This window comes from Poromitra crassiceps (assembly GCF_964638095.1).
Source record: "Poromitra crassiceps genome assembly, chromosome: 17".
Taxonomy (NCBI): Eukaryota; Metazoa; Chordata; class Actinopteri; order Beryciformes; family Melamphaidae; genus Poromitra; species Poromitra crassiceps.
This window is the reverse complement of record NC_139635.1, coordinates 19,920,452-19,933,943: the sequence shown is the minus strand read 5'-3', so window position 1 is coordinate 19,933,943 and position 13,492 is coordinate 19,920,452. Positions and strand designations below refer to the sequence as shown.

The 13,492-nt window shown below is 45.2% G+C and overlaps 1 pseudogene across 1 annotated transcript; it reads left to right on the top strand.

Moving 5' to 3' along the window:
• Positions 1–315: 315 nt before the first annotated feature.
• On the top strand, positions 316–951 carry LOC310792117 (Golgi SNAP receptor complex member 2 pseudogene; annotated as a pseudogene). Its single transcript has one exon. The product of its transcript is annotated as a Golgi SNAP receptor complex member 2 pseudogene (transcript).
• The last annotated feature ends 12,541 nt before the right edge of the window (positions 952–13,492 follow it).

Sequence of the window (13,492 nt, the reverse complement as noted above, 5' to 3'; positions counted from 1 at the left end):
TGACATTAGACATGTAAATTAAAAAGTGGTGCACGGGTCACTACTGTAGTGATGTCATATTATCACCAGTGATGTCACTCAAGCAGTTGTCACATCACGTGATGATGTCATCAGTGATGTCATAAACCACTGATGATTTCATAGACATTGGGACATCATCAGTGATGTCTCCTTCCCTGCTGAGGTTATAAATTGGACGACTCTTGCTCATAGTCCAGCCAATAAAGCCTGAACCTGCGGGAACGACGAAGCCCAAACCACCAAGACAAAGTACAAACCAAAGAGTAGCCTGACCGTTACATCAAAACGGAAAGAATGGAGGCGCTTTACCATCAGACAAACAAGCAAATTCAGGAGGTGCAGTCTCATATGCGGAGACTGGAGACAACAGATCGGCTGTCGGTACACGTGGAGAACGACCTGCAGAGCAGAATCGAACAGATCTTCAATCATTTCGAACGCCTCGAGGTGCTGGCCGGCAAGGAGCCACCACACCGCCGCCAGAACACCAAATTGCGAATGGAGCAGCTCAAATACGATGGGCAGCACCTCAAGACGGCGCTACAAAGTTTCCAGCACCGACGCTACGCCAGAGAGGCCCAGGACAGAGACCGGGAGGAACTCATGAGACGCACTTTCACGACCAACGACTCGTATACCTCCGTCCCCATAGACGAGAGGCCACAGCTTGGGTCCAGCTTGCACCACGCACACAGAGGCATGGACGAGCTCCTGGCCAGCGGCAGCAGCATCCTGCACGGCCTCAGAGGTCAGAGGGCGAGGCTGAAGGAAAGCCACAAGAAGATGCTGGACGTGTGGAACATGTTGGGCCTGTCCAACACAGTGATGAGGCTGGTAGGGAGGCGAGCGACTCAGGACAGCTTCATCGTGATCGGAGGCATGCTGCTGACCTGTGTCGTCATGTTCCTGGTGATCATCTACCTGGGCTGACCACCATCCATCCACTCACAACAGCATTTTGGTTTTTTGTTTGTTTTGTTTTTGTATATAATTTTTTTATTGTTTCATTTTCAGACATCAGTTTAAAGCCATAAGCAATTGGGTGTAGGTACACCCCCAAGCAAAAAAAACAACACAACTGCAGGCGGGACAGAACCCAAAACAAAATAATCTTCAAATAAGTTGCGTACAATGTGACAGTGTCCCAACAGTGTGAGTGCTTAAAGGAGAATTTCAGTTTTTTTTAACCTGGACCCATCTCCTGGCAATAATTATGATTTGGCCACTCACCCAGCGATATCCGCGGCGTTTCTGGCCGTCCTAGCGTTGTTTTGAGATCAATAGCGTCCAAGTCAGTTGTAAAATGGAGCTGATTTGGGGCCAAGTGTGAGCCTGTCTTTCCTGCATCTAAATAGCTATTTTTATTCCCGTTTTCGCCAAATATCGTCATAATCTGATCCCTCAAGAACCACCAGAGTGATATTTCGCCAAAGGCTGTTTCCTGGAGTCGCACAGGGATCAAATTACCTCAAACGTGATCTCGGTCACCAAGTCTCGTGATCCCTGTGCGACTCCAGGAAACAGCCTTTGGCGAAATATCACTCTGGTGGTTCTTGAGGGATCAGATTATGACGATATTTGGCAAAAACGGGAATAAAAATAGCTATTTAGATGCAGGAAAGACAGGCTCACACTTGGCCCCAAATCAGCTCCATTTTACAACTGACTTGGACGCTATTGATCTCAAAACAACGCTAGGACGGCCAGAAACGCCGCGGATATCGCTGGGTGAGTGGCCAAATCATAATTATTGCCAGGAGATGGGTCCAGGTTAAAAAAAACCAAATTCTCCTTTAATCTGAAAATAAACATTTTCTCCCACCCTGTAAACTTAGTCCCATATCCAGTTGATTATACAGATTTTGGTTTTAAATGGTTAAATGGTTTATTTTCTGACCGGTCTTGGACATTTCTTGCACCACAGCACCCATGACATGTGATGTCATCATCGGTGATTATGTCATCAGTGAGTGAAGTCAGTGATGTCACTCCAGCAAATGTCATGTCATCGGTGATATGTCAGTGATGAGCGTGTCCAGGCCATTTTGACTGGAGTGGCCCAGGTCAGTGGGGCACACACACAAGCAAGGGTGGCACCGAGTCGGGCATTTAGGAAGGATGTAGAAAGGGTTTCCCTCGTCAAATTTTTTTGCCTAACTTTGGAGCGTTTTTTTGCCTCCTTCCCAACCAGCTAGAATGACCTGGTTGGGAGCTTAGGTCTTATATCATATCTTCACTCTAGCTTTAGAAATGCTGCTGCACCCTCTGAACGTCAAAGTTGTTTATGTGCCTATTTCGCGTGATTTCTAACCCCACATAGGATAAGCAATAACCACGCCCTGTGGCGCTGGGATTGGCCAGGAGCAACACTGGAGGGCACGCAGCCCAGCGATTTCATGAACAAACTGAATAGCTCTTGAGAACGGACAGCGATTTCGAGAGCGGACATTGAAATGAATTATGGTCACCTACCTTCCTTAGCATAGTAATAATAATAATAATAATAAGTATAATAATTGTAATCTACACAATGTACACAATCTACAAAAACATGCAATAATATAAAGGGTGTTGTGTTCACGTTCATAGCTCATATAATATAATGTATCATATCGTTAATTTCAAGCTCAATTCTTACCCAGAGAAAAGGTACAGCACTGAAAATGTAACAAGCAATAGTTTTTTAAACCTCTTTATTTTAAAAGATGAAAAACCCCAGGTGCTTTAGTCCCAAGCTTCAATGCTCCTGGCCAATCCCAGCGCCACAGGGCGTGGTTATTGCTTATCCTATGTGGGGTTAGAAATCAGGCGCCTATTTCACATCCCACCTCAAGCAGCCATTTTCTGTCGAAAATGCAGGAAGTAACACGATATATAATAATGTAATCCCTTCTCCGCTGATATAAATTGTATACAATTTATGTCTTATTTTACATTTGTCACTTGAATTGTTTATGTGCTCTAATCTCACAATATATTTATTAATATTATGATAGGCTATAGTGTAGTAGTTTAATATTGATCATTTTATAATATTTCCGAGCGTACCTGAAGGCAGCGGTCGTTGCAGCGGCCCTGATTGGTCGGTCTATCTGAGCTGTCCTGCATTCTGACTGGATCAGATGCTCTACCTCCATTTCTGTGTGAGCTCCATCCAGCGTGTTGAACTCCTGCTGAGCTCTCTGGCATAGTTGCCATGGTGACTTTCTAACCAGCCAATCAGAGCTTTTTCTGCAGTGTTTGTGTGTGCATACACTCTCTCACTCTCTCACTCTCACTCACACACTCACACACACACACACACACAGTAGATATTGTATTTTTTGACGATATGTCGGTATTTTCCAACAATTTAGTCACTTGACAATACCGATATCTGCACTTTTTTTCCCCCACCTAATTTCAGAGATCAAGTCTCTCCTGTAGTGGACTGAATACATTATGATGCATACTGTTATGGTGATGACCCCACTGGCAGATGCAGAGATAAATACAATGCTTTTCAAAATGTACACATTTCATACTTTATCTGCCAATATCAGCGTGCATTCCTACATACATAAAAACTCACACAGACACATATATATAGGCCTATATATACACACACACACACACACACACACACACACACACACACACACACACTTTTGCTCAAATGCAGACGTGATGAAGCACCATCTCTTTCGTCTCACAAAATTCAGGCAAGCTCTCCCTCTGTTGTTGCCATGGAAACTCAGCTGAGTGCAAGCTTGCAGCAGCATCCTGCACGCACACACACACACACAGTCACTCTAGTGTCCTATTTAATTGTTACAGTCAGCAATGTGCACGTACGTGTGTGTGTGTGTGTGTGTGAGGGAGAGAGAGCAACAAAGTGAAGGCCATATTGCAGATGAGGGAATGAAGGGAACAGGGAGAGAGAGAGAGAGAGAGAGAGAGAGAGAGAGAGAGAGAGAGAGAGAATGTCATATGAAGGCTGTTACATTCTTGCCGTTAGTTTTCTTTTTCTCCCATCACCCATGTCATCATTAGAGGGGCACAGTGGTGCTGTGGCCTCACACCAAGGAGGGTCCTGGGTTCGATTCCCGCCTGGGATGCTGTTGGGACTGGGGGCATGTCTCCCCGTGCATTCGGTGCCCCTGGTATTTCCTCCATATAAGAACCCCCCCACTAAAAATATGCAAGAAGATCATCATCTGACCAGCGACGTTTGGAAGAAGTTGGTCCCCGGGCGTTTCAGTGCAGCTGCCCCACCGCTCCTGGCCTGAACCATGGAGGAGGACGAGGAGCCAGGATGGGTTCAACGCAGAAGATGGAGCCTCTGAAGCGCGCGCGTGTGTGTGTGTGTGTGTGTGTGTGTGTGTGTGTGACAAATAAAGACAGGTTTGTCCTGCTTAAACATCCTTCCATCCCTTTCATTTCACTCTCCCTCCCTCTCTCTCTCCACCTCTCCGTCTCTTTCTACCCGTCACTCTCATGCTTCACTTATTTCTCACAGCAATGTGATGGTAACGCCCCCCCCCCCCTCCCCCTTCACAATAACACCTCTAAAATTGTTAGATGGTAATGTTCTTGAAAATAAAACGCCGGTTAATTTGAAACCAAATGCTGATTAATTTGAAAATGTGCAAATAAAACTTTGGTTGTGTTGAGAAAAGTAAAACTTGGTTATGGTTATGGTCCACTGCACCCTACACAGCACCCCCCTCCACTGGACCCTACGCAGCACCCCATCCACTGCACCCTACGCAGCACCCCCCGTCCACTGCACCCTACGCAGCACCCCGTCCACTGCACCCGCATCCGCTGCACCCTACGTAGCACCCCCTCCACTGCACCCTACGCAGCACCCCCGTCCACTGCACCCTACGCAGCACCCCCCATCCACTGCACCCTACACAGCACCCCGTCCACTGCACCCTACGCAGCACCCCCATCCACTGCACCCTACGCAGCACCCCCCGTCCACTGCACCCTACGCAGCACCCCCATCCACTGCACCCTACGCAGCACCCCCCGTCCACTGCACCCTACGCAGCACCCCCCGTCCACTGCACCCTACGCAGCACCCCCCATCCACTGCACCCTACGCAGCACCCCTCGTCCACTGCACCCTACGCAGCACCCCCGTCCACTGCGCCCTACGCAGCACCCTACACAGCACCCCCGTCCACTGCACCCTATGCAGCACCCCCATCCACTGCACCCTACGCAGCACCCTACACAGCACCCCCGTCCACTGCACCCTACGCAGCACCCCCGTCCACTGCACCCTACGCAGCACCCTACACAGCACCCCCGTCCACTGCACCCTACGCAGCACCCCCCATCCACTGCACCCTACGCAGCACCCCCCGTCCACTGCACCCTATGCAGCACCCCCGTCCACTGCACCCTACGCAGCACCCTACACAGCACCCCCGTCCACTGCACCCTACGCAGCACCCCCGTCCACTGCACCCTACGCAGCACCCTACACAGCACCCCCGTCCACTGCACCCTACGCAGCACCCCCCATCCACTGCACCCTACGCAGCACCACGTCCACTGCACCCGTTCAGTTCAGTTTATAGCCTCTTATCACACAAGCAGGGCTTCACATAGCAAGAGGCGGCAGGCAGGAACACACTGTCTTCGGTGGGGTGCTGCTCTTTACTGGATTGTGCTCCAGGTGCTGTATCACCTGGGGCGCTGCGGCCCCGGCTTGAAGCACGAGACATGCTGGGGGTTCGACATCGTCCCCCACGGCGGCCATCTCGGCTTGGGTTGACGCAGCAGCACCACAGTTCTATACCAACACAACATGGTCATATACTACATACTAGACATTTGACTGGATTATATGTTGCGATACTACACAAACACAGCGTATCTTTAGACTGTGGGAGGAAACGCACGCAAACACGGGGAGAACATGCAAACAAAACAGTCTAACAATTTCAGAGGTGTGTTATTGTGAAACTATGTTTTGCAACGTTGCTATTAAACCATTTCCTGTGAGACTGGTCTGTTTCTTTCTATTCGGGTCATCAGTTCTTTGACCTACTTGCTGATCAGAGCCCCCCCCCCCCCCATTGCCTTACTTCTTTATCGCTCTCCTCTTCCTCCCTCTGTCCTTCCTTATATAACCTCTTTCCATCTCCAGTGATGTGGTGATGAATACAAAGGTGGTACAATATAGTGACCCGTCATTATGAGGCAAACATCCACCTACAGTACAGTATTATGAACAATTTCTAATTTTATTTCAGAAAAGCATAGTTTCCCCCCCCTTAAAAGACCCTAACCCTATTTGACTCAAAACGGGATCACAATTGATCAAATTAACATCATGCTGTATTGAAGACTTGAGACTAGCGGTTGAGACCATCAACTTGTGAGGAAAGTCTTTACTGACGTCATAAATCAAGTGAGATTAGGGTCATTTTGCCCATTGACTTCTATACAATTGTAATTCTTTGTGCAGCCAGTGGAGTCGCCCCCTGCAGGCCAATAAAAAGTATGCAGGTTTAAAAGGCACTTCCGCCTTAAACCTGCTTGGCTGCACTTTTCAGAAGCAGAGTTATTGTCCCGCCAGACACACAGATGGGCAGATAGGGTGAGATAAAGAGACAGACAGGCAGGCAGTTTGATATCAAACCTTTATTTTGTTACAGAGACACCACTGGAAAACAGAAACATTAGGATGTCTGTCGTCATCAGTACACTGACACTGTTATACGTGTTCACTAAGTCAGTTCAAATAGGCCACAAAACAGTTCAATTAGTCACACAGTTCAGTCGACCGCACGGCGCAGCTAGCTAGCGAGCCGCACGGCGCAGCTAGCGAGCCGCACGGTGCACCTAGCTAGCGAGCCGCACGGTGCAGCTAGCTAGCGAGCCGCACGGTGCAGCTAGCTAGCGAGCCGCACGGTGCAGCTAGCTAGCGAGCCGCACGGCGCAGCTAGCGAGCCGCACAGAGTAGCTAGCCCAAAAGCATCATCACACTAACATCTTCCTAGTCCCACTGCAAGTCAGCAGACTAAGATGACCTTAGTGCCGGACTGTTTCTTCAGAACATGACCTAGGTTCAAACAGACACAATTCACAGTAAAAACAGTTCAGCTAGCCGGCCATCTGTCCAGTCTGTAGAGCAGGAAGAATGAAGGAGTGGAGTGGACTATGTTGTCATGTAAAGACAGGGGTGCTTTACACAGTGAATGAGACTGACCTGATATCAGCAGCTAGATTTACACACACACAATATTTAGCGCATTTGCTTGTATGCTAATTAAGATCTTAAGCCGTGATCTGATGCAAAATGCATGTGGTGAGCACCGCTAGCAACTTTCTGTTACTAGCGCGATGCTCCCACGGGCGCTCAGGATGCTCCCAAGAGCTCCAAAGGAAAAAAGAGCAGTTACTCTGCTTGCTCTTGAAGAAGAGGATGAATCCATTCTGAAAAGGAGGATGTGGGTGCATGATGTCCTCCTAAATAGAACGGAGAATCGTCTTCGTCCAAGACCTCTTTCTACAGTGCCTGTTTCAAAGTCTGTTCTTACAATGATGAGACGTTCAACCAGGAGCGCCCAGAGGAACACGTCCAAAAATGTCAGATGCTCGGATCCTGCCACAACCACCATCCTATAATACGAATGCAAAGTCTCTGTGTGGTGGTTGAGCAAATGGTGTTTCGGCCACAGCTATGCCATTTTACGTGCCGATCACGCTGAATCTTTCAGGAAGTGTTAAAGAGCACCCCTGCTGGTGACCTAAGGGAGCCAGGTTTTTTTTAATGAGGTAATTAGGGCTGAATTTGCGATGGCTGCGCAGATTAATGGGCGAACTTGTGAGCCTCCACCGTTCTGCATGGAGGCAACACAACACTGGACAGGTACCCCACCCCGCTACCACAAACAACTGGAAAGCCTCATATCCTACGTGTTCACGGCTTTATCTGCTGTTTACATGCTCTTAATATTCCACTCGGAATACGAATGTATGCATTAACCCACCAATAATTAGCATTTCTGCATTATCCGTGTTCCCTTGCCAATTATTTCGCCAGCAACGCAAGTTACGATACTGCACAGACTGCAAATAAGACTAGCATGCTGTATCTCTATGAACAGTGTTCCTAACATATCAGGAGCTTCTCTGGGTCAACGTCGGATGTGCTGCTATATGAACCAGCTCGTAAAAGGCGCACTTTGAGTATTCCCGACTTTCAAGAGAATATCAGTGTGCATGTAAACGTAGCCAATGTAAGTGGCCAGGAAGATGCTGCATCCGAGTTGTGCCATATCCATTTTGTCTCCCTATGACGACAATGTCCTCTCCACCTTTTGTTTGTCCCTCAAAGAGAAGGTTTGGACTTTTTCTAGTTTTGTATTGCTGTTACTTACCGGTCATGCTGATAGCCGCAGAGAACGCTGACAGACGACACCCATGATGAGACGTGTGGTTAGAGACCATCCGTTACTGCTGTTAAGCCACTTGCTGCGTGGTACTCGGGGGTTGAGACTATGGCTATGATGAAGTTGTGCGGGGGGGGGGGGCAACATAATCGCACATTTGACAGAAAAACGCAGTTAACAAATAGGACCAGTGGTAAGCTGAGATAGAAAAAGTTCTCTTTCATGTAAAGTTGTCCAAATTTACCTTGGCCGCCAAATGTGTTTCGTAGCAGCAAGAGTCTAACACTGGTGATATCCAATTTCAAACCACGGTTGCTATTTCTCCGTTTTTCTCTGCAACTATCAGCAAGTTTGGTAATTGTGTCAGATTTCTAATTAAATCAATAGGTGCCAATTAACCCTCAAAACTCTTCCCAGCCATTGTTTAAATTGCTGGCTGATAAGGTGAAAACCTCATACTTCCCCCAAAAAATAATATTGGCTTGTATTTTCAGATTAACAATTGTGCATCCTTACCAGTTAGACAACAGGTTTTGAGTTCATCTCATGAACCCCAGAGTTATGAAACTATAGTTAGCACATAATATTTGACCGTGGGACCATACACCAAAAGACTGTCAGTATGCAGTTCACTTGAGAAAAGTACAGCCAAACTGGAGCTCTAAGGTTTTCACATGACATCAGCTATTTGTTACCCACTTTCTGTTCAAACCACAGAAGCCTTGCAGTGTACCAAGCATTCAACAACAGGCCTGGCGTTCAATACCCTCTCAATCCATTTAATCCAAGAAATTGAATTATTTCCTAATTGAATCACAGGGAACCTTTTGGCGTGAGCCTCGTCCAACTAACTGATCCATAACTGAGATCAGATGAATGCCAGTGTCTATTTAGATTCATATGAAATGAGGGACCTGTGGTGAACTGGCTCCAGGCCTGGCTGAAATGCTATTTTAATCTTTGCTAAACATTAGCATTGGCCACAAAGCTAACAACCCAAAGCACCAGTTTGGGTTCACACACACACACACACACACACCGGGTACGCTGATGAGTGTAAAGATACAAATGTCTATTTACAGCAATATAAACAGCTAAGTGTTACTGGTGTCCATTATAAACAGCTAATAGCTCATGTCTTCAACTGATTATAAATCTGATAGAAAAACAACCCTTTTAGTCATAAAATTTCCTACAAGAATCCAATAAGAGAATTTGACAGTATTGGTTTCTGGATACTTCTGTAACCATTCACTTTGGATCATATTTGAGAGTCTATAGCATTGTCCGACTCTTACAGTGCAGTAGTGTTTATATAAATCATATACAGGTGAGATTAGCTATAGCTAGCTAGCTCTGGTGTTAATGGCATTGGAGCGGTATATGCGGGACTTACGGCAAGGCTAATCTGTGACTGGCTGCCGTACAGCAACGTGGCCTAAAAAGCCTTAGAATCTGTCTTAAACTTTCCTTGCTGACCAGCGTGGGAAATTAAGTTGCCGTGGTCTCAATTCATGGAAAATGAATGCAGCTGGTTTCCTTGCAGTTTCGAATGCATAGTAACAATCACCTTGGACCGCCTTCATATGATCCACCAGGACTGGTTGCAGAATACGTCAGATTCCAACTGCAATATTCCTATAGGACTGACTGTAGGGCATACCGACCATGCACCGGAATGAGCACAGATGGTTGCATGGCAATTAGCGACACATTTGATAAGCAGATAGAAAAAAGTTTAAGTTTTCACATACAGTCATCAAAAAATATCTATATATCATATCAATAGAGATTTGATGAAAGAAAGAAAAAGAAAAAATAACATTGATTGGTTATAAATATGAATGATTAAATAGGTATCTGCGGATCGTTCACATTCAAGTTCTATCTGACAGTTTCATTGTCAACTTTTACCAGCTTATAAACATGAGCTGTAAGCAGCCGTTAACTGTGTAACACTAGGCAGTATGGAGGCTAGCTACTGTAGCTAGCCGCTAGCACAACAAACACCTCTATAAACCAACACAAGTTCAATTTAGATGTAAGTAGGCTAGCTAAATGCGAGCCCAATTTAACTAGTTTCTCACCAGTACCAGCCCCCAAAACTATGTCTATGGAGTCAAGAAGATCCACAGGTGATGGGAAGCCATGATGATGAAGCACCAATGGGACATTGAAGTGCTTTTCCCAATACCTCTTTTTTTTTTTATAATTAGCCTTAAGCTAAGTCAAGAGATCATCCAAGGCTAGATCAATTCCTTCTCATATAGAAATCAGCCAGCTCAATTCTAATTCTATTGTTGAGGCCGCAAGTTAGGAATATGTTTTGCTTGTCGAGGACTAATGTCAAGGTTAGCCCACCGAGTGTGCCTGTGTGCAAGATTAGCCAGACAAAAGCCAGGCTGGCCTAGGCTTAACAAAGTCAAAGTATACAGTTAGCCCGGAGCTAAGGACTTTGTCACAGCTCTGGAAGTGAATCCCCCAGTTCAGTTTCTCCATAGACGTTTAGAAAAATCCTAATAAAAAGAGTTTTAAGCCTGGAACCAAGCCAACTAGCTAGCAGATGAACCATGAGTGACCATAAAACGTGACTCGGAGCAAAAAGGAAAACTAATAACATTTGTTTTGTGTTATGTCACTTAAGACCATTTCCAGGCTAACAACTCCATAATGGTACAATAGATCATATTAGCATCACTGACTTCCATGCTATGCTGCTCTCTCTCGCTCATGTCTGTGCTGTAACTGACCCAGTGGCAACTAAATTGCAACTAAAAAACAATTGAACTTCTGATACGGACCGATTGAAAAATGCCCGAAAAAGGCAAAAGATGATCAGTATTTAAAAACGTTTAAATACATCACCAAGATAAGTTTACTCTCCCAAAACTTTGGCTGTTGACTGTATTATGCCCTCCTTACTAAGCCGTATTTCAAAGTTGTCCTCCAAAGCACAAGATATTGCACTGATATCTGTCTAATTAGTATCCAAAATAAATGCCACTGCCACCAATCCATATATCATTATATCATTCTACACTCATATCTCTTGTAAATCTCAACATATTTCCATATTGTACTTATCTTTCATACCGAAACATATTGCCCTTCCCGACAGCTCGCAAAACTATTCCAGTAATATAGCCATCTTTTAAACAAAGACATTTCAGTAAAATATCTGCAAAATCAAAACATTCCCATCTGTCTTCATTACCAATGTTTTTTTTGTTTTTTTACTGATATAGTGTATTCAATTCAAACTATTCTCCACTCACATGCCCTTTATATCAAACTAGATTTACATTTCTTGTCTTTGATTACAAACCATATTTCACAACAATATCTGTCAAATTAAAATATACATCTCATCAAAGTATCTAAAGCGTTGACTTCGTCTCTATGACTATACACAGGGAGGGATGAACACCTACGTACACAGTGTGGGTGATTTATTTGTACAGGGACAGATACAACCACCACAATAACATAATATCGCGACTGGCTACCTGTCGCATTGTATCACAGTATGTTCAACACAGTCGAACAAAATTGAAAGAAATGAGCCCGAACTCTGAAATGCAGATTATGTGCTGTGTGATTCATTATTCCACCACTGAAAATGAGAACTTGACTCAAAGTGTTTTTTTGTTGGGGGTTTTTTTTGGCACGAGGAACTGAAGGCAAACCAGTATTACACCCATCCACTGTTTCTACTCTCTAGTCGTGGCTGCTTGACCTAATCCTTTCCTTGTGGCGCAAATGTATTTCTGTATGTGCTCATCTTACAACATTTTGTGAGACCAGCCTGTAACGTTAGCTAGTGTTCAGCAGTGGTCCCGATCTGCATACAATCTCATATGTCCATCTAGCCCAAAATATTTCTCTATCCACATATAGGACTTAGCCTAGCCACATGCATTAGCAAACCCCCCCATATCAGCAATGAAGAAAACATTGATATTTTGAAGCCATGCCTGAACCAAAAATCAAAAGGATATTTTCTTGTGCTACTTTTTTCTTTTGAGATGGCATCCATTGTGAATTTCAGTATTGTAAATGACGTAATTGTGTGCTTCTGAATGTTTTGTTTTTTTGACTGCTGAAGCTGCCCCAATGGATTATATTGGAGAGCAGCACATCCAGCCAAGTCCTTGACAGTTAAGTCACAATAGTGGCTTATTTTATAATGGGTGAGATTCTGGCAAGAATCAAACAGTACATGATGATAAATGATGGGAAAATAAGTCTGCGCACTGAACATTAAGCTGCCGGTCAGTTTATCGATGTTTCGATGATCGAAACGTCTATTTCATGTCTTAATTCCATTCAATTTCATTGTTTATTTGTCCTGCACCTGACCCACGGAGCTGAGGTTCGCGCTCTACTTCCTTCCTAAATATTGTTATTCTGTAATTCTGCCATTTTAACATTTTTGCACTTGAGCTTGAAGGTTCTGCACATCAAGTTGTGACACAATAAATAAGCCATTGGAAAGTGCATGGTGCATGCAAGTAGCTTCTGCGACGTGTCAGTGAATTCAGCAAAAAATAATACGATTTACATATAATTAATAATTAATATATATATATTTTTTACACCAGCGTTATTAAGCTGCTTTCCACTGATTGTGCAAATTTAGTGAAGAGCATGGTATTGTGATTCGGTCATTTTGGCGACACAGCACATTCTTCCCTGCAAAAACATTTGGTGAATCTGGGTCTCACCTCCTTGTTGGCATCTGATTCTCTCTGCGGTCGTGTTAGCAGTGATTGTCTGTCATTATCTGTCAGGGTGTCAGATGCATGTAGTGTGTCAGGGTGTCAGATGCATGTAGTGTGTCAGGGTGTCAGATGCATGTAGTGTCAGGGTGTCAGATGCATGTAGTGTCAGGGTGTGTCAGGGTGGCAGATGCATGTAGTGTGTCAGGGTGTCAGATGCATGTAGTGTCAGGGTGTGTCAGGGTGTCAGATGCATGTAGTGTCAGGGTGTCAGGGTGTGTCAGGGTGTCAGATGCATGTAGTGTCAGGGTGTCAGATGCATGTAGTGTCAGGGTGTCAGATGCATGTAGTGTCAGG